Below are 22,503 nucleotides of genomic sequence, written 5' to 3'. Positions count from 1 at the left end.
TTGGGTTAGAATGATGTTTTGGTGAGAACAAACTCCAGGATTTCACAGTCCCTTCTGTCTCCTGCCCAGCTCTTTATTCAGTGCCGCAGTAGAACTAACAGCCCATTTGCTCAGGTTCAAGTAATGCCTCCATCATGTCTTTCCTCTGTGACCTTTTATCATCCCCATTTCTCCATCTATAAAATAGTTAGGATACCAGCATCTACCTCATAAAATTGTTGCAGGTAATAAATTAGGTACCCAGTGCATATTATAGTGTCTAGCACATAATAAAGGTGATAATGTTACCTGATATTGGCTCATATTCAGGTAAGATTTAAGTTGGGATTTATGTGACCCAGGCCTGCATCCTATTACTGAAAACTAACAGAAGAAACTCTAGACTGATTGAAGAAAGCAGAACAGGAGGAAAGTACACTCAAATGATAGATCACCAATTTCCATAACCAGCATTCTGAGCATGTGGAACTAGGAAATGGAAAGAATCAGAGCTCAGTTATGGCTAGAGCTTTGTCTCAACCCAGACAATGGAGACAGCTTCTCCCCACCAGGTTTCAGGGAGCTGTGATCACTCCCACCAAGAACTACTCAGTGATTTTGCAATTTGCTGATGGGAAACCCTCATTAACTGTTGTAGGAGGACATTTCTGCCACTGTCCATTTACCATCTAGAGTACTTGCAAGGGTCTGCTAGGATTAGCACTCATTCACTTCTTGTCCCAAGACTGTGGTTTATACAAAAGTTTAAATCAAATTCCACATCAAAGGGATGATAAACATCTTAAAAAATAGGAATAGAAAGGGAGCTTCACAAACAACTAGATCCAGGAACTCAATTTTCTGATATCTTCTACAGATTCTCTTCCTCTTGTATATAAACCCCACAGGGGTTGAAGAGAGATGCAAGATTGGGGCTCCTGTTTTAATAAGTAACAAATGTGCAAACTAATGATTTGGTTGGTCTGGGTTGAGTTACATGTTCATGCGACTCAAATGGGACCTGTTTGTTATCTTCCTTCAGAACTGGGCATTTGATGTAAGGAAGAAATAGTTACTACAAAGAAGAGGTTGCTATTTCGAGATGATAGACACTAACAATAGCAGCCTCCCTTACATATCATCTTAGCTGGCAAATCAACAGCACTGATATTCACACTAACAACTACTATAATATGTGCAGAGCAGTGAAGCTAGGCTTGAGGGACTACTCTATTGTGTAGAACTTTGTCCTCTTTTTTGTTATATTGTAAGGAAAGTGGGAGCTTCTCAGATATAGGAACCAAGGAATGGCAAGGATAGCATAAGGGTACTCATGTAGTCCCCAGCATGTCTGTCCACTAACCAGCATTAAAGTGTTCCAACATTTTCACAATGCATTTGGGCATATCAAGAGTGAACAGTGTGTGCCTCACCCTTCACTGTTCACCTTTTGCTAAAGGTGTTTTTGATATTTTATTTTTAAAAATATCTCCATTTATTTGTGAGGAGTGAAGAAGAGAGGTAGAATTGGCATACCAGGGCCTCTTGCCACTGCAAACAAACTCCACACACATGCGTTATTATGCACATCTGGCTTTACATGGACACTGAGGAATAAAGCCCAGTCTTACTGTACAAGCAATCCCCTTTAGCCACCAAGCCATCTCCCCAACCCTTGTTCTTTGTTGTGTTGTGTTTTGTTTGCTTTATCTAAAGAAATAACCCCAATATATACATCCTTGTTAATGTGGGATATTTGGCATTTAAAAGTTTATATATGCCATGTGACCATTTGATCCCTGAATAATTTTATCAATTCATTCGACTGAGGATTTTTTTTTTTTTGCCAGTTTTCACATATCCTATTAACTGCTTCAAGGTTAATGTGAAAGGACATAAATAAGCAGTTGTCCTCATCCTAAGTACTTGCCTAGAAATCTCTGGAATTTTTGAGATAACTTTTTTCATTACAAAATAAACCCCATGGGTGTGTGAAAAACTCATAAAATGTGTCTATTGCCTGTATCTGAATACATCTCTGCTCCCAGAACGCCCAAGGACACCAGCAAGAAATCGGAATATATTTGCAAGCAAGTATTTTCTTTATCATGATTGACAGTAGTTAGGTCCAAATACAGCTTTTTGCTGTGTCTAAAATCTAACATGAATGGAAATTTGAGTATCTTAATGCTTTGTTGTGTTTACTTTGTATTATTATTTCATAATTTTGCCTGAAATTTAGCAAAACTAAAAATTTAGAGATAAATGTTTCTCATAAGCCACTAATGGTTTTACAAACCTTTCTGTTCCTTCTTAATCTCTGTTGGAGTCCACCCAACTGGATTAAAGCTATCATGCTGATTAAACCCTCACCACACACATGCATTCTCCAAATGACCACATACTTTAATGAAAAAGGCCATAACTGGTATCTTTAAGATATTTCTACTTGTTTTTAAAAATATAATATCCTTTCCTGGAGTCATTATTTTTCTGTTGTTTTATCTTTTTTTCAGAGCTATTAGAATTCTCTGAATTTTTCCCATAAAGACACCTTCACTATAAATAAGATTTCTTTTTCACAGACTTTAGAATCCATCAATCTGAACATAACTTTAAAATATTCTTTGTTATCAAAATGTTCAGTTACTCTTAAAAGTTCATTTCAGAAATATTTAGAATTCCTAGTTTAAGAAAAGGAATCCCAGTGGTTTCAGGAAACAAAAGAATTAAAGTAGGAGAGGATGCTGTCTCTTCTGATCAGTATGAACAGAACAGTATGAACAGTATGATCTAGTTCATTCTTTGCATCTGACACATTGGCTATCCTTTGTTAATCATGGCAACTGAGCCTTCACCAAAACCATCCTTTCTGGAGCCACCAAAAAACTGAGTTCCATGTCTTTCCTTCTTAGACCTTAGGTGTAAGGTTTGCTCTAGATAGATGATGCAGTGCCAGAAAGCATTCTCCAGGCTTTTGAAGGACAAATGTGTACATCAAAAGCTTGTGCTACCTAGCCTAAATGGAGTCAGCATTCCACACAAATCACTGTTAGTATGATATGAATAAAGTATAAAGTATTTTGAGCTTTTTGCAAGCCTTGTTTCTATTCCTCTTCTAATCTGATGTAATACTAAAAACCTCCAGCACAGCCGGCTTTGAACATTCCAAATGACCATTGTACTCTAACACACAAAATGTTTCTTCTCATGTTCTTTCCCCACCTATCATCTTAACTCCCTTTCATTTGCTTTATATTTTTAAACATTACTAACACATAGTATGTTCTACATGTACTGTATTCAGGTAAATTATAAGAATTCATTAGTTGCCAATTGAGTTCTTTATCATCATGACTACTGCTGTTTCCCACCATTATGTTCATACCAAAGATGAAGTTCAAATACTACTTTTCAGAAAATGTTCTTGATTTCATAGTCAGAATTAATGGAAAGACTGCTCCTCTCCCCCCCAAAAAAACCCCACACTGCACTTCTTTCTCAGTTCTTCATTTATTTTATTTTCCTAGCAGTACAGTCTGTTTGTTGCAGTCATTGCTCTTATTTGGTTGTTGCTATTTCTATAGAGAAGCTCATCCCTTAGTGTTTGTGGTCCCAAAAAACAGGAATCAGGTCCAGTTTTTGAGAATACCTCTTCACATTCTGGGAATATATAATGTGTTCCCATAATAGGTGCTTGAGTAGCATTGGTTAAGTTGGATTGGTCAGCAATGAGACTGACCAATCTTATTAATGGTGTATTACTAGATTAGAGTTCTTAGTTTTGATGTTCTGCACACATTTTTTAAGTTTTTCTGTAAAGTTTAGTGTGTTTACTCTTAATTGACTCTGAAGTTTACTAGCAATCAATAGTATGATTCCACTACTCTAGAATGAACTTCCTTCACATATGCTTTTATGATCTATGAAGAAATAAATGTCTAAGTTGCTCTTGATATTTTCACAGGATATCCTTTGACCTCTAAATTAATTTGAGAGTATTGTTGGAAGTACTGAAAGATTTGTTTGGGTTTCAAATCCCAAAACCTGACCCCCAACTCTCAGCCCTAAACTATACAGGAAATTTCTAACAGTAAATCAAGAGCCAAAAATGCATTGAGGACAGAGCCAGAGAAGAGAGAAGCAAAGTCTGGGAATGACCAATAGGGTCATTTTTATCGTGATTTAAAGATAATCTGTCAGCATGGAGAAAATGTAGTCATTAGCTGCATAGTGTAATGGTGTAATTCTTTCTAGGGAAACTTGGCTGCCCAATATTTATCCTCAGGTACTTCAGCATGGGCTCACAGTCTCTTAGTGAAAAGCGAAGAGAAGAAACAGATCCCATGTGCCACTTTCTAGCCACAGGATTAATTACTCAAGGTCTAGACTCAATTTAGTGCCTTTGCTCCCTTCCCTTCAGGTCCCTAATTTACATTTTACATCTTACTTCTGGATTGTGGATTCTTGCATTTGTTATTGATATCCAGCTTAACCAAGCTCAGGACCATACACCAACTGAACCCTGCCAAAGGCATCATCTCACACACTCAGCCAGATGTCCAAAGCCAAAGCCATTATCAAAACTCAATTGTCAATTCATTCCCCTCTTTGGTCAGTCAGCTGACCATGTCACATCTCTCATGTCTTCCTCATCAGATTTCATTTCTTTCTTACAAACAATTATCTGCCAGGGTTTATGTTTTGCCAACCATGTTTCTCATTCAAACTGTGTAGCACTTTCCTACTTTTTCTTTAGTGACCATATGTGTGGCTACCACATGTGCAGCCAAACCACAACTTTGCTCATGTTATTCACCTGCTCAAAACTTGCCATGTTTCCTCATGACCTCCTCAGTCCTGGCTTCAAGATTAGGCAAATAATTCTTATTTCATTTCCTGTTGTCACCACATATGCTAGTCTTTATCAAATTATCTTATAGAAATATATATATATTTATATTGAGTAATAATGTCTGTGTCATTTCCATATGTCTCAGCCTGGCATTATGCTTTGCCAATGGTAGGTATTACTAAATATTTGTAAATCCATTGCATATATCTACCTTGATTCCAGAGCTTTATGTCTATACTCAGCCAAATAAACCTTGCTTTTATCATATACTATTGCATGCCTGATCTAGATCCCTAATCTGAATATCTGATAACTTAGCCAAGATAAAGTGTTATGTTCATATTGCAATAGCAACATAAGAAGTACATAATAGTGAAAAGTAGTTAGCATGCTATGTTTAACCCATATTTAAAATGAAACACTGGCTAGGATTATAGAACAAGAGTAGAGTACTAGCCTCATACGCATGAGGCCCTGGGTTCAATCCTAAATACTACACAAAAAGAAACATTCTAAAGGACTAATCATTCAAATTCCTATGTGCCTGAATTGCAACTCAAGTATTTTGAGATTCAGTTCTTATTAAATCTTTACAATCAGACCAACTGATTCAAATCAGTATTGCTTCATTTCATATTTAATGATCGTTCAACTGTTGTGTGGCCTGTGACATAATTCTCATGGGTCTCCTGAGTCTCTTCAATGTGACATCAAAATTGCCTATGCTTTTATATTTCATATTCACATAAGCCTTCCCCTGAAAACCTAAGACACCCTTCCAGAGGCAAGAGCAGCAGCAAATGCATCAGGAACCTGATCTTCTGAAACTTGAAGCCTTTGTGTAACTTGCTCAGCTGTGAAAGCGACAATGAAGATTTGGGTTCCTGAACTGATGACCCAGCTCTCCCAGGCCATCAAACCCAGAAGCATTACCCTTTTCCAGGTCAGAAAGGTCAATTAAGTGTGTTGCTGAGTAAATCCTCACTCCCTGCTGACTGTCAGAGAGCAATTTGCTCTGGACTCAGCCTTGGATCAAGCTTCACCTTTTCACCTCAATCTACTGTCCACACCTCACCAGTTGACTGATGAGGCTCCTCCTCTCCCAGCTGCTCTCTGCCATGGTACTCAATCTTTGCTGCATCTAGCATAGTATGGGAGTGATTTGAAGCATACTAGGCCACAACGTCTATGGACGTCATTACATTAGAGAAAATGCTGTGGTTACATGTTTCATGTGTCATTAATTAAAAACAACCTGCATTTCTAAGAATTCAGCTACAGTGCCCACTAACTTACTTACCCCTATGCAGTTTCCAGTTAACAACCACAAAATAGTGGTCTCTGTCCCTTTAACTCTGCAAAAAACACCAGTAACTCATCCAAGGAACCAAATTCCAAAGGATGGGTTCGTAATTAATCTGTGCAGGACAGACATTTTCCCATACAAGTGACCATGTGAGTGATAAACCTGTGGGGCAATGCCCCACTCAGTTTGCTTTAATATTCACCCAAGCAAGACACTTGAGATTTAGGGAAACCAGTAATTCCTTGGATGACTGCCACCTGCTCTGAAGTTACCTTGGCCTAGTTGCGTCCCCACAGGATATATTACAGTAGGAAGGACTTTGGGAAAGGGGCTGTTCAAGATAGATCATCAGTGTGTGCTCATACGTACATCCTTAGACATGCAGGGAACACTCAATGTACTGATTTCACTTCATAGGCCTGATTTCTAATATGTTCAAGATGATAAAAATACCTACTCATACAAGATTGTCATAAATAAATGAGAATCCTTGGTCAACTGCAACAAGGCAAAACAATGTTGTTGTTGTTTTCCTTTGTATAAATGGGCACATCATTCCAGTCCCAAATTCTTCAAACATAAGCATAAAACATAAAATTGGGGCTGGAGAGATGACTTAGCAGTTAAGCGCTTGCCTGTGAAGCCTAAGGACCCCAGTTCGAGGCTCGATTTCCCAGGACCCAGATGCACAAGGGGGCGCAAATGTCTGGAGTTTGTTTGCAGTGGCTGGAGGCCCTGGAGCATCTATTCTCTCTCTCTCTCTCTCAATCTCTGCCTTTCTCTCTGTGTCTGTCACTCTCAAATAGATAAATAAAAAATGGACAAAAAAATTAAAAAAACATAAAATTATAGGTTGATGATACCACATACTTCCATAAAACATCAGAAGTCTTTGTTATCTATGTGCCCAATATATTTCATATATTTTAAGAGAAAGACATAATGGTTGTAGGTAGTGCTATCATATTAACTCAGTCAAAGGGTAAAGGTTAATATATTTGATAAAATATAATTCAAAATCACGTTGAACAAGAGATATAGAGATAGAACGTATACTAAGTAAGTTTTATTACTGGGTAAAAATTAGTTACAGTGGGTACTAAGAATAACCTTGGAAGGTAAAATAACCCAAAAATAGCAATCAGAGACTGGCAGTGGATGTATATATGGAAGCTGAAATGTTATGATTTATATAAAAGTTTTTAATTCATGACCTTATGAAAAGGTTAGAATTTCTATTATTTTAATCACCTTTACTATCAGACCACAGTGTTTTGCTCACAACCAGAAGCCTCCTTGTAACCTTACCCAGAACCTTAGCCATCATTTTTGATAATTTGGGTCTTAGGGACTTCATGATTAAAATTATCCTTAACTGCTAGCTATGAAAAAGACAGCATGGCCTTCAAATTATCTATACTTTGGCGGCTGTTGGTACACAGGAGGGTTTGAATTCATAAACAGTAAGAAGGATCTCAGACATGCACATAGTCTAATTCCCTCGTTCCTCTCAGTGCTCATATGTAGACACAAAACTCCTTTAAGAGAAGACATGTGAAGTTTCATAAAGCAAGTGAAGAAGAAAATTTTTATGAATTCATTGAGCAAGGAGAGCCTCCAATCAAGTGTGAGAAGAGGGGATCACTGACATTTTCCCAAGAAGTGACCACAGTCAAGTCCAGAAGCTACTGTACCATGTCACTCTATTGGATACAAAGGTAAAAAGGAAAATCAGTCAAGCATTAAAATATGTATCACCAGTTTCTTGTGCTTTATATGAGTACTCTGCCAAAATTTCAGCTTTTGAAAATAACTTGATGTATTTCATGGAAATCTTTGTTTGAAGTGATAAGACTACCCTGTTTTTCCTTCCTTATTGTCTCATTAATTTCAACATTCTTTCCTGCTCTTCTTTCAAAGCACTGTTTGAATATTTTTCAAATATGAATATAATCTCCTTTCCAAATGAATCATGTACTAGTTCTTCAAAACTGTAATCATCATTTCACAATCACTCTTTCTATGCCCAAGAGTAATGCATCAACTTCCTTATACATTTCTGACCAATCTAACCACACACTGCTGTCCTTTATGAAAATTTAAATTTATTTTGATTAGGATTGCTTATTTTAAATCTTTGCTTAGTTTTATCACCTTTTCAACTAAACATTATACCTTAGAAGATCTTATGTAACCCCTCTACCAAATCATATGTACACAATTAAATGACCTCCACATTTGTGCACACATGGTGTATGCATCAGCAAACACATGTATATACCATACATACACACACACCCCAAAAAAGAGTTAACCCTAATGATGTATCCCTGACATAAATAGGACTGTGGATGATTATTATAGGCCAAACTAGGTTCATCAGGTTTATCAGTTGTAACAATATTTTTATGTGTTGGTTGATAACATGCAAGGACAGGAAACATGAAAAGTCTCTGTACTTCCTCCATATTTTTTCTGTAAACCTAAATCTATTCTGAAAATAAAAACAATCTGTTTTAAAACAATGTATGCCTTGATAATGTTTGTTAAGAATAATTAAGATGAAGCTCTGGAGAGATGACTTGCAGTTAAGGCATTTACCTGCAAAACCAAAGTACCCAGGTTCAATTCAGCAGGATCTACACAAGCCAGATGCACAAGGTGGGCCATGCACCTGGAGTTCATTCACAGTAGATAAAAGCCCTAGTACATCCATTCTCTCTGTCTCTCTCTGTCTGTCTCTCTGTCTGTCTCTCTCTCTCTCTCTCTCCATTTTTCTCTCAAATATATAAAATTAAACTAAAATAAAAATTTATAAAAAATTAAATTATTATCACCATGAGTTTGAATATCCTCAAAGGCCTGAGTATATCCTTTTTTTAATCCTCAAAAGTACTCTATAATTTAATTGCTAGTTTTATCTGTATTTGACTGGTGAAGAAACAAAGTTTACTTACGTGCACAAGGTCATATGACTATAGGTTTTCCATGCTATCTTCTAGTTTTGTTGTTTTTTGTTTGTTTGTTTGTTTGTTTGTTTGGATACTCCTGTAGTCTAAGCTGGTTTATAGTTGGTACATAATTCAGACTGGCTTTTAAATTCTGATCTCTTCCTTTCCTCCAAGTGCTTGGATTACAGGAATATACTACTACACAGAGCTCAAATTTATTTATCTTATTGTTGTGAGTAATTATTTGTTTTCTTTACCATTTAGAGGCAGGCTCTATATCTCAGTTTCCTCTGCTGTCTCTGGGGCTTTATGATGAACTCTCACATTAGAATATCAGTTGTAATATGAAGGAGCAAATAATTATGAGTCTGTAAGGAAAGAATGATAAACCCAAGAGATCTCCCTGGTGCAGCTGCAGTGTGGCCCATGTGGAGGAGCTCAAAGGCCCCCCACCTAGTTGGCATGGTAACAGCAGGAGGTCTATATCACACACCACCTCTGCAGCTCTCTTCTGTTGCCTACAATGAACTCTAAGATGGATGTGTAAAGTCTCACCCATCATGGAAGAGTCTGGTTAAAGTGTAGAGTTCACAGAAAGCTCATAGAGATTTCAGATTACCTCATCAAACTTGGCCAAAGGGCACTGTTGTTTGCTTTCATGAGAACAGACCTGGAGAAGCATGAAGTATTTTCAATGAAGGCCCACCTGTGTCATGTTAAGCAACAGGAGAACCATGGCTTTGAACTTAAGTGCTAATTGTTTGTTTTCATGAAAGTCATATAAAAACAGCTTATGAGTATTATAGAGCTCACAGCAGATTAAGGATGGTGGCTTCTCTTGCTGGTAGGACACCCACTCCATAGTATTTGGCCACCAGCACAGGAGGCTTCCCTGCTTCCAAAATCATGAGACCTCTGATTGCTTCTCCAGAGTTACCAGAAAATCTACTGAGTTCCTTTCAGATGGTGTGAACATTGGATACTGTTTTATGCCTACCTGATAGCCACACCCACCATCAGGAAAGAAGTCTGTTCTTCTTTAAACCATCCCAGGGTAGCCTCAGACATGTGGAGGTGGCATGTGAGGACCATCTTAAGGATCAATTTTCCAGAATCAGATGACCTCAAAACCTCATTCCCAGAAGTACAACATCAAATGACAAAATGTTCTCTGGCTCTCCCAGCTTCCAAGACCCTTTTCTTATCATCTACAATATGTCCATAGCTCTACCTTCCTATATTATATTGTACATCTCCTATTTACTAAATAAAGCAGGCACCCTGAGAGGCAAACTCCTATATAAACGCCCCTTGAAAGTATCTTCAATTTTTCCAGCAAAAATTTTGACAAAATCTGAACATGCCCAAAAGTGTTCCTGCCCACTATTTTATCCTATCAAAAACATGCTCCAGGGCTGGAGAGATGACTTAGCAGTTAAAGTACTTGCTGGAAAAGCCAAAGGTCCCAGGTTCAATTCTTCAGGTCCCATGTAAGCCTGATGTATAAGCTGGAACACGCATATGGAGTTCATGCGCAGTGGCTGGAGGCCCTGATGTGCCCATTCTTCTCCCCTCTCTCTTTCTTTCTCTCTCTCTTTCTCACTTTCTCTCTGCCTCTTTCTCTGTCTCTATCTCTCTCTCAAATAAATAAATAAAATATTTTTTAAAACATGCTCTATAACCTAGCTAAACTTTCCCCAAAATGTGTTTACCATCATTTCTTTTTTTGAATTATGACTTTAAACAAAACATGCTGTGAGTATACTCCTTACCTAAGCATGCTCTCAAATGTGCTCACTCTTAAAGTGCTTGCCTATATAAATAAGTATACACTTCCTGAATATAACATCTTCATGCTGTCTTTATATGAGGAAGGAATCTCTTTGGAAATAATTCCCACATTGCTCAAGCCATGTATCTTTTTTCTACTCTTTCATGTCTTGGATTTGTTTGCTTACACTTTGTGCTTACCAAAATGTGAAGCCACTACATTCAGTCATAGATTCAACATCATTCTAAAATAAATAAATACATGTATAGTACCTTAGGAATAGAGATGTCCACATAGTAACAATGAATTTCTTCCACCTTACTATCTTCCCTTGCTATAGATATCTCTAAACAGAAGGCTTGGCTCAACAGATGACTCTATTAACTGTGGAAGTTCTTTCTCTGGGATACCAGTCTGTATTTGAAGACACAGAATGTCTACTACCCTCTTGTCGAGCACTACCAAGCACAGACTGGAGCCTTCAGGAAAGGGGCCTGAGGTTCCAGGCACAGCTAAGGACCTTTGGCCAGTTGCCTGGGAAACTCCTTATCAGCCAGCAGCCTTCACACAGTCCTGAGACCCTAGATCACCTGACACCCCCCCCATGAATGTCCCCATATGCTAATTAGGTATCAGAAATGAATTTGGTACTTGCAATCCCCTTAGGGTCCTCCCCTCCACCTCAGATGCTTGTAAACCCATTTTCACTGACAATGAACTGTTCACCAAAACTCCTCCCAAAAGTCCTTTACTTTCATGTGCTAACCCACTCTGGTTGCCTGGGTCTGCCCCAGAGAAAGAACCCAGGAGCCCACACCCTCTGAGCCTTAATAAGTGCCCCATCATCCACATGTGTGACCCAGACAAAGACTAGCTGCCAAAACTACAATCCATGCTCCTACAAGTTAGGAGGTTCTGCAACAAATCACAGCCATAACAGCTGCCTTATTCCCAAGGTGGTGGCTGTGTAACTTCACAATTCACAATGGGATGAGTGGAGGAGGATGGTGTCAGAATGACAGAACTTGAGTCCCAGGTCTTCTCAATGAGAGCTATCTTTGCTGTCTTAGAGGATTAAAAAAAAAAAAAAAAAAAAAAAAAAAAACTGTGACAAAGTAAAGCATAGATCCTAACAAAGATGTCTACCTCCCAAGTTAATTATGAAAAAGATCCACTAAAGTAATGGAAAATACTTGGTGAACTATTAACACTACAAAACAGTGATGCCTGTCATTAGAAATTAGACTCATGTTCAATAGCCATTGCCCAAATGGCCTCTTTCTTCATCATGGTTATCAAAGACCTTTTATTTTTTTTTTATTATAGTAGATTTTTCTTTTTTTTTTTCTTATTCATAATCTTTTTATTTTATTTTTTTCTCAATTTTTATTACATTTTCCATGATTATAAAAAGTATCCCATGGTAATACCCTCCCTCCCCCCCACTTTCCCCTTTGAACTTCCATTCTCCATCATATCCCCTTGCCATCTCAATCAGTCTCTCTTTTATTTTGATGTCATGGTCTTTTCCTCCTCTTATGATGGTCTTGTGTAGGTAGTGTCAGGCACTATGAGGTCATGGATATCCAGGCCATTTTATGTCTGGAAGGAGCACGTGGTATGGAGTCCTACCCTTCCTTTGGCTCCTACATTCTTTCCTCCACCTCTTCCACATTACACCCTGAGCCTTGGAAGGTGTGATCGAGATGTTACTCAGTACTCCAGCCACTTCCTTCCAGCACTATGATACCTTCTGAGTCATCCTAAAGTCACTGCCATCTGAAAAGAGAAGATTCTCTACCCAAAGTGAGAGTACCATTAAATAAGGGTATAAATATTAAGAGAAGTGCTTACTGGGCAGTTTGATAAGCATACTGTATACATCTTTCCAGACATCAGCAGATGTTACATCCCTAGGGCTCATGACTACCCCTGTTTTAAGTTTTCAGCATCAGGGGTGTGTTTCCCCCCCCCCCATGGAGTGGGCCTCCAGTCCAATTGGAGGGCAGTTGATTTCCACCATGACAGACATGCCACTATTGCACCCATTGGCTCATTTGGCCTGGCTTGCCAATTTTAAGGCTTGCAGTGTCTACTGTTGAGTATCTTCACTGGTAGTATCTCTTTCTCCCATTGAACTACATGTAGAATGGCTTCTCCCAGCTTTCTGTCAGCTGGTCTACATGGAGGAGGTTATCAGATCAGTTCCAGCAGGATTTCTCAGTGGCCTTGCATTCCAAGTATGTGAAGTCTTCCTCAATAGGGTCTTACCATCTATTCCTGGTGGGAAACCAAGGGCCTTGGCAATGGCCTATAATGTTTTGGGGGTATCAGGGACCTCCCTGGCCAACAACTCACTGGAGGTATCCCATCCCTGGCACTGAAAATTTTCTAACAATGATCTATGGCTCCTGAGTGTTCCATTGTCTGAAACCAGAGGATTCCATATGATTTATTTGCATACTCTTAGATTTTGATTAGCCTTCCCTCCACCTTTCCTTTACTCAATCTCTTCCCCTGACTTCACTTTGGGCCTTTTCACCCAATTAATCTATTCTTCTACTGGCATATATACAATACCAACCTATTAAGTACTCTCCTTCCTTCCTTTCTCTTCCCTTTATATCTCCTCCCTCATATGTGGATCCTAGCTACAGATGACTGGGCTTCTGTGTGAGAAGGAAAAAACTCAGTAGAAGAGGCCAGTAAGTTAAAAGGGAGATATAAGATATATCAAAAACCTTTTAGACAGTGTTCCCCATTCTTCTCACTCATGCAAAGGTGCCATTTCTCACACCTTTCAGTCTCCGAGCACATGACAGCTCCTCTTCCCATCCTGAACATAAAGCAAATAACGGGAACATATTCTTGCAGAGAAGCAATATGCCTACTGGCATTAATAGGCTCTGAGCCTCAAAGTCTAGCCAGATGCCCCTTCCCTGAGTTCCCATGAGCACTTTCTAATAGCACTCAGTGCATACATTTGTACCCTACTGAAAGCAGAGTCAGTATCCAGTTCCTAGACAGAGTGCCTGAGCCAACTGGGCACAAAGATATCCAAAAATAATTTCTGGGATAAATAAATAAAGGAATAGACTACATAATGTGCTTGGGAAGTCTAGCATGAGAGAAAAACCCATATGTTATCCTGGGAGCTATTGTTAAATGATAAAAAGAAAAGTGCTTGTGTTTGTATGTAAGTATGAAGGCATAAAAATACTGGGATGAAAACATACTAGTTTATGAACATTTTAAAGGGGAACATAGAGGTTGAGGTAGAAGACAATAGACTGAAAGTAAGCTGTAAAATGGTGAATTTAAAAATATCACATTTGTAAACAACATGTGTATGTATAGTTATGTGAAATTAACAAAGAAACAGAATTGCAATGTTCTTGTGCAGTGCAAGTTAAAATAAGAACCACAATGGAGAGAAAGCTGAGCATTTAACGACCCAGGGTTCAATTCCCCAGTACCCATATAAAGCCAGATCCACAAAATGGCACATGCTTCCAGAGTTCATTTGCAGTTGTAAGTGTCCTGGTGTCCCCAATCTCCCCCCACCCCTCTCTCTTTCTTTTATCCATATCTCTCTGCTTGGAAATAACTGAATAAAATATTTTTTTAGAAAAAGTATAAGAAGGAAAAAAGGGGGGAAATTAGGTGAATGCTCCCAAACACAAATGGGTAGAAATGAGAACCAAGACCAAGAGCACAATTTTTTTTTCACAGAGCAATACTTGGACTTCGAGACCCTCAGACTTCTGCCTTTTGTAGGCTTTAAGCTTTCCCACTATCATGTCCAACTCCAGCTGAGAACAGGTTCAAATGAAATGGCTCACACAGCAATGCCTGCATCATATGAGCTGAACTAATATCAACAATTACATCAGGAAAAATGTGTTTACCTTGGTTTCCCGCCACAGAAAATGGGTCCAAAATGATGTTGAACATTCACCTCTCATTCCTGCTTCTATTAGAAGGACAAATAATTTAACAGGTGGGACTCAGCATTCCAAGGAGGTTTTTATTTTTATTTTATTTTATTTTTACAGTAGAGTATTAAACATTCCACTTTTGCTCAATGGAATCTGGAACCTTTCTTAGGAAACCTTAGCAAGCTCTATTTATTTTGCAAAAGCCCCCCTAAAGCTCACATTAGTGGTGAGTTGGAAAAGCCTTGTAAGTCCAATCAGACTGTGATCTCACATGTTATCACTACAATATGTTGCTTCAAATGAGAGACCAAATTCTCTAAGTCCTCCAAGAATTGATCCAGACAGCAAAAAGGGGAGGAAATCCATTCTACTTTAACATGGCAATTAGTCCAGACTTCATACAATATCATTTCAGTGCAGAATTTTCATCATTACTGCCAAAAACATCAAATGGAAACATTACATGACTTTCACTCAGTTTTCATTCTCCAAAGAATAGCCATCTTGTTCCAGGCCTGGGAAGAATGAAAGTAAAGGGAGAGGCTATGTGAAACATTTTTGATTATTTCTTGCTGCCTTATGTCTTTCTTTAAAAATTTTCCTGTGTATGTATGTGTGTGATATGCATGCACATTTGTATACATGTTCATATGTGTGTGGGCTCTCATGTTCTGTGCAGATTCATGAGTACATTTGTGCACATATTTAGAGAGGCCAACAGTTGACTTCAGATATCTTCCTCTATCACTTTCCACCTTATTTATGATGCAGAGACTCTCACTAGACCTAAAGCTCTCCAGTGAAGCCAAACTAGCTATCCAACCCAGACATTTATGTAAGTTCTGGGCATCCAAACTTAGGTCCCCATGTTTGCACATCAAACACTTAACTAGCTGAGCCATCTCCTCAGCCCTTCACTACCTAGTTTCTATGCTTCGTGGCAATTATTAACAGGGAGTTAACAAAACATTACAATTAAGGACAACTGGTAGTTTCCCATATGTTAAGTCCATTTTCTCAAACTAACTCTCCAACCATGTTTTCATCAGGGTGTTACTTGCCTCCTCTTTTTCTTATATATGCCCTATGTAAACACTTAATAGGTTGCTCAGGAAATTTAATATTTATACTAGTCTTAATTAGAAACTATCTTACTGATTTATAGGAATTAGAAAGTTCATTAATTTAAGGTAACTCTGCTATAACAAACAAGCTAAAAGCATATTTGCATTAATAGCTTGCTCACCTAAAATTCTAAAATAGATGATAAAGATTTATAAACTGACTTTCCACCAGGGAGTCAGAATGCCATGAATTTTTTTTTTTATTTTAAATTGTTTTCTAGAACCATTAAATCCTCTGTATTTATTCAGTACCTGAACAATCAGTACTGAATGGCACCATGATGTTTACTGATAATTCATCAGTTTGAACTCAATCACTTAAATGCAAACAAAGCTGTGAAACATTGTCTGGCTATCTGTCCTGGTTGAAGAAAAAACACATTTAGTGAAAAGCTTGTCATTGTCTGAAATAAGTAGCCAACATAGCAATAGAACACAGCATATTCTAAAGTCTAGTTGTGTTCTAATTGATTTTTGAGTAATCATATCTTAGAGGTGTGTGTGTGTGTGTGTGTGTGTGTGTGTGTGTGTGTGTGCTGAGGAATAGGGGGAGAAGATGCATGTGTATTATCTAGAATAACATGACCACAATAGGCCAATTATCAGATACATGCAGAGTTCACATTCCAAATGCTAAAGCAAGAAGCTTACCTAAGGAAAACCTTGAGGACTTGAGAACTGACTGATACACATTTTTGAATAATACTCTGTCTTCAGTATGCATATTGCTGAAACTGAATACTTATGTAGTCAATATCTACTTTTCAGAGTCCCAAAGGCTTAGAAATAATCACTACTTTCAATTTATTAGATTTCACAAAAAAATGTTAACTTAATAATTATTTTAGCTTAGAGCTAAATAGGCATGGAACTTGAACATGCAACTCAAAGGCATACCATCTATTCCCTGGAAATGGTATGACTACAGTCTTCTCTCTAATTGCTGTGGGTTTCTGATTTCCACATAGATTGCTTTCATCTGATCATTCTTAATGTTTTCATTTAACAAAAGAGAAATCTATCGTACATTGTTTTAAGCATTGTAGGATTCTAACAGACAAAACTGAAACTCTGAGACTTTGTTACTTAACATATGGGTGTCAACTGGCAACACTAGCAGTTCCCCAAAAGTTGTTAGAAATGCAGATTGTCACCCATTCCCTGACCCACTGGGCCAGATTCTCGGCTTAACAAGATCCATAAATGATACTTATTCATTGTGAGCAGAGCTTCTGTTGGGTGCCTTTCAGCATGTTAACTTGCATGTCTAGTAGAGAAAAGAATGACCTCATATGAGTTTTAATAAATAGTACAAAGGAGGGCTGGAGAGACGGCTTAGCGGTTAAGCGCTTGCCTGTGAAGCCTAAGGACCCCGGTTCGAGGCTCGGTTCCCCAGGTCCCACGTTAGCCAGATGCACAAGGGGGCGCACGCGTCTGGAGTTCGTTTGCAGAGGCTGGAAGCCCTGGCGCGCACATTCTGTCTCTCTCCCTCTATCTGTCTTTCTCTCTGTGTCTATTGCTCTCAAATAAATAAATAAAAAATTTAAAAAAAATAGTACAAAGAAAAAGCTAGGTAGAAAACAAACACAATGTAAGAACAAGCCATTCCCAGAAGTGCAAATGAATACGAACATAATCAGCGTTCACAGATGCCAGTGATTCAGGAAATGAAAGCTAAAGCAATGGCATGGTATCGTTTTTTCACAGGCTACATTGACAAAGATTTTGAGTTAGATAATACCCAAAACTCAAAAACAAGTGTTGACAAAGAGTTCTTCTTTGTACTACAGAATCCACATTATTACAGACTCTTAGGAAGACAAGAGTTAATCTAGCCCCTGTTATTTTCAAGTACCAGAGTTTGACAAAGGATTCCAGTCTATAAAAATATTTGTTAAGGCATCAAAGGTACACAGTGACCCTTCATTGCTCTGCCTGAATTGTGAAAAGTAAAAATAAAAATAATAATAATAATAATCTAAGTAACTATCTTTAATGAACTAGTTAAGAGGCTAGAGAGATGCCTCAATACATACAGCACTTCTGAGCAAGAATGAGTATGAGTTCAGAACCCCAGCACCCATGAGAAAAGCCTGTAGTTGTGGAAGGCATGTGTAATCTGAGCCAGGTCTGGGCAAGAAGGGAGGAAGAGACAGGAGAATCCCTTAGAAGTTCACAGGCCAACTAGGCTGGTGCCTCAAAGGAAGTAGAAGGCAAGAAATAATACCCACAAGTTGCCCTCTGACCTCCACTTACACACCTGTACTCACACAGATGAATGCACAAGCATACATGCACAATACACAGCAACAAAAGACAACAGATAAATAATTGTGATATTCATACTAAGAAGCTATGCGACAACTTAGAAAACATTAATACCATGCAAAAATGTGCATGGCATATTACTGAATGCCTGAACAAATTGCAGAAGAGTACAGATTAATTATCCTTTACCTGAAATGTTTTAGATCTGGGATTTCTTTATCAAATTGTGGGGTATTTATATACATGTGAATTATTTTTAAAAACTAGACAAAAAATTTATTTATTTTCACATATTAAATGTAACTTAAAAGCCAGTTTAATGTGTTTTTAATAATTTTTTACATAAAGCAAATTTTCATGGTGTGGAATTTTCTACTTGTGGCATTATGTTGACACTCAAAAACTTTTGGAATTTGGAACATTTTTAAAAATACATTTCATTTATTTACTTATCTGAGATAGAGAAAGAAAGAGGGGGGACAAGAGAATGGACATGCTAGGACCTCTAGCCACTGCAAATGAACTCCAGATGCATGTGCCACCTTGTTCATCTGGCTTACGTGGGTCCTGAGGAATAGAACCTGGGGAGTCCTTAGGCTTTGCAGGTAAGCACTTTAACTGCCAAGCAATCTCTCCAACCCTGAAACTTTTTTTTTTTAAATTTTTATTACCTATTTATTTAATTAATTTGTGAGAAAGGGAGAAGAGAAGTGAAAGAGGGGGATAAAGAGGACAAATGGCCATACCAGGGCGTCTAGCCACTGCAAACAAATTCTAGATACATGTGCCATCATGTGCATCTGGCTTACATGGGTCCTAGGGAATCAAGCCTAGGTCCTTAGGCTTCGCAGGCAAGTGCATTAATGACTTAAACTATTACTAGTAGAGAGAAAATCATTGCTATTGAGCCTAAATCAATGCTAAGTCACCTCTCTAGCCCAGGATCATTTTTGAATTTAAATTTCTGGATTAAGTATATTTAGCCTGCGATGGTATGATCCTATTCCTAAATTTTTAAATTCTACGATATAGAATATTTATTAAAACTCATCAAATACTAAACTTAAAAATCAATGTTTTGGGGCTGGAGAAATGGCTTAGTGGTTAAGCGCTTGCCTGTGAAGCCTAAAGACCCCAGTTTGAGGCTCAATTCCCCAGAACCCACATTAGCCAGATACTAAAGGGGGCACACACGCGTGGAGTTCTTTTGCAGTGGCTGGAGGCCCTGGCACACCTTTCTCTCTCTCTCTCTCTCTCTCTCTCTACCTCTTTCTCTTCCTGTCTGTCACTATCAAATAAATAAATAAATATAAACAAAAAATTAAAATAAAAATCAATGTTTTGTTTCATTAAATTTATATTTCATTACAATTTAAGTGACTGTAGATTATTATGCAATCATATGTATGTACATAGGTATGTGTTCTAATTAGTGGATGTTTCATATGTATTTTCATGTCTATGAAATTATCTGAAAAGAAACAAAAATAACTTTAAAAGTAGCTGGTATCTAGAAAAGGATTAAATATGTTATTAATATTTTTCCACAAATTACTCTTTTTGTATTTAAAAACACAAGCTGAAACTATCACTGGTAGAGAGGGAATCATTGCCATTGAGTCTAAATCAATGTTACAACCAAAATTCAGCCACTATCCCAGCCCCAATTTGCCTCATTAATTGTTTACCATTCATTGTTTCCATTGAGACTGACTAATGGTTTGGAATTGAATGTGAAGTTCTACATTCACAGGGCTATTGTCATTTCACACACCATGGTCAGACTGGTCTTCCATAAACACCTGTCCATCACTGTTCATACACCATCAGTGAACATACACAAACATTAACTGTATGCCAACAAGATTATGTGAATCTGATATAGAAGGAAAGACATAGTTCCTGCTCCCAGTCATATGATCTTCCTGGAAAGTACTCAAACCATTCTTTGTTCATTTATTTATAAATATATTTATTTATTTAAGAGTGACAGAGAGAGGGCTGGAGAGATGGCTTAGCGGTTAAGCGCTTGCCTGTGAAGCCTAAGGACCCCGGTTCGAGGCTCAACTACCCAGGACCCACGTTAGCCAGATGCACAAGGGGGCCCAACGCATCTGGAGTTCCTTTGCAGTGGTTGGAGGCCCTGGCGCGCCCATTCTCTCTCTCTGTCTGTTTGCCTCTTTCTCTCTCTGTCTGTTGCTCTCAAATAAATAAATAAACAATTTAAAAAAAAATTTTAAAAGAGTGACAGAGAGAGATAAAGAAGGAGATCTATCTAGAGAGAGAATGGGCACACCAGGGCTTCTGGCCACTGCAAACGAACTCCAGAAGTGCGCCCCCTTGTGCATCTGGCTAACAGGGATCTTGGGGAATGGAGCCTCAAATCGGGGTCCTTAAGCTTCACAGGCAAGCGCTTAACTGCTAAGCCATCTATCTGTCCAGCCCTCAACCCATTCTTTGTAAAGTAAGTCTGAATTTGCTAACCCAGTTCTTTTAGTAATTGTGAACTTTACTGTATGAACATACTGGTCATATTCCCTTTGGGTTATTCTTATGTTTATTCTTCCCTGCTCCCAGACTATTGAAGGCCCCCCTCAATGTATTATTGGCATTCACTGTGGGTTCATGAATGCACCAGTCAGTCTCTGTGGGGTGGGGTTCAATGCTTCAGGATACTCCTTCCCTTCTTGTGGCTCTTACAATCTTTACACCCCTTCTTTCACAGTGTTCCTTGAGCCTTGGTGAGTGAGTTTTAAGTTTCATTTAGTATTGAGATCTCAGCAGCCTCTCATTTTCTGCTTTGATGAGTTTTGAGTTTCCTTAATATCTACTGCCATCTCCCTGGTGGAGGTTCTCGGGATAGCAGTGAGAGCAGCACTCATATTTAATCTACCACTTCTGTAATATCTGCTTGGCCCTGGCAGATGTGATAGAGATTACTCCTCTTATGCTAACCCATTTTTAAATGATCGTCTTCCTGTTTCATTCATTCAGCATAGTTTATCATTATTTTTCTTCATTTCCTGACTAGTCTATCTACAGTACACTTGAACTTGTTCCATAAATTCAACAGCCTTTGCTTCTACAATTCTCCTTACTTGGAATTCCTATATTTCTTGTTATGACCCCCCATTCTTTTTTTTTTTTAATTTTATTTATTTATTTGAGAGCGACAGACACAGAGAGAAAGACAGGTAGAGGGAGAGAGAGAGAATGGGCGCGCCAGGGCTTCCAGCCTCTGCAAACGAACTCCAGACGCGTGCGCCTCCTTGTGCATCTGGCTAACGTGGGACCTGGGGAATCGAGCCTCGAACCCGGGTCCTTAGGCTTCACAGGCAAGAGCTTAACCGCTACGCCATCTCTCCAGCCCTGACCCCCCATTCTTATCCACTCAACCAACTCCATTCTCATCTTCCATGAAGTTATTTCTATGTCCAGAAAATTTTAGCCACCTCAAAACCATTAATGTTGCCTCATTTATCAGATTGTGTTGCCTCTATAAGGAGAGAAAGGGTCATGACTTTCCTAATTCTCCCATTGCCATATACAATGCCAACTACTTAAGAATGTTTAACTGACAATTAATTATCCATTATTTATCACTCTATACTTTTGTAAATGTTGGAAAATATTTAGTGCTTTCCTTCTCAATGAGGTAGCAACCTGTCCTATTTTATAGACAAAACAACAGTGACAGTGAATGTAAGTAATTTGGAGACACCTGTATAGCTTATAAGTAATGGCCCCAACTATTAAACCTCTTTCTGAATGTGTCTAAAACCCATGCTTCCTTCTAACTTGCCACTTAGATGACCTCACTGAATTCTCACGTTGCTGTCTCAAAAAATATCTGCTGATTGATTGATGACATTTTCAGTAGCAATGTGGTCCACTGAAAGGGTTTCCCACAGCTGAATTTGATGAAAGGCTCCTGCTGTGCTCAGAAAGAACTAAACCTGCTTCAAAATCCATCTTTCTCACAAAACCATCAGTCTCCATCCCAGAACGTGAATACATAAAAGTTTTACATCATCGCAGAGCTTAAAAATAAAGTCTAGCCAACAGAGGAATCTCTGTATGAAACGTAATCAATATGTCAAAGATATAAAACAAAGAAACAACATTAACAACTTTAAGGAAAATTTTCCAACTCACCTACAAAGGAAAACACATCAGAATAACATCAGGTCTCTCACCAGCAATCCTAAAAGCCAGGAAAGTGTGGAATGACATATTTTAAGCCCTAAAAATAATCAACTTTCAACCAGAATTGTTATATCCAATATTACTCTCTTTTGAAAGTGATAGAGA

This window comes from Jaculus jaculus, chromosome 5 (assembly GCF_020740685.1).
Source record: "Jaculus jaculus isolate mJacJac1 chromosome 5, mJacJac1.mat.Y.cur, whole genome shotgun sequence".
Taxonomy (NCBI): Eukaryota; Metazoa; Chordata; class Mammalia; order Rodentia; family Dipodidae; genus Jaculus; species Jaculus jaculus.
Note: the sequence above shows the minus strand (reverse complement) of the source record.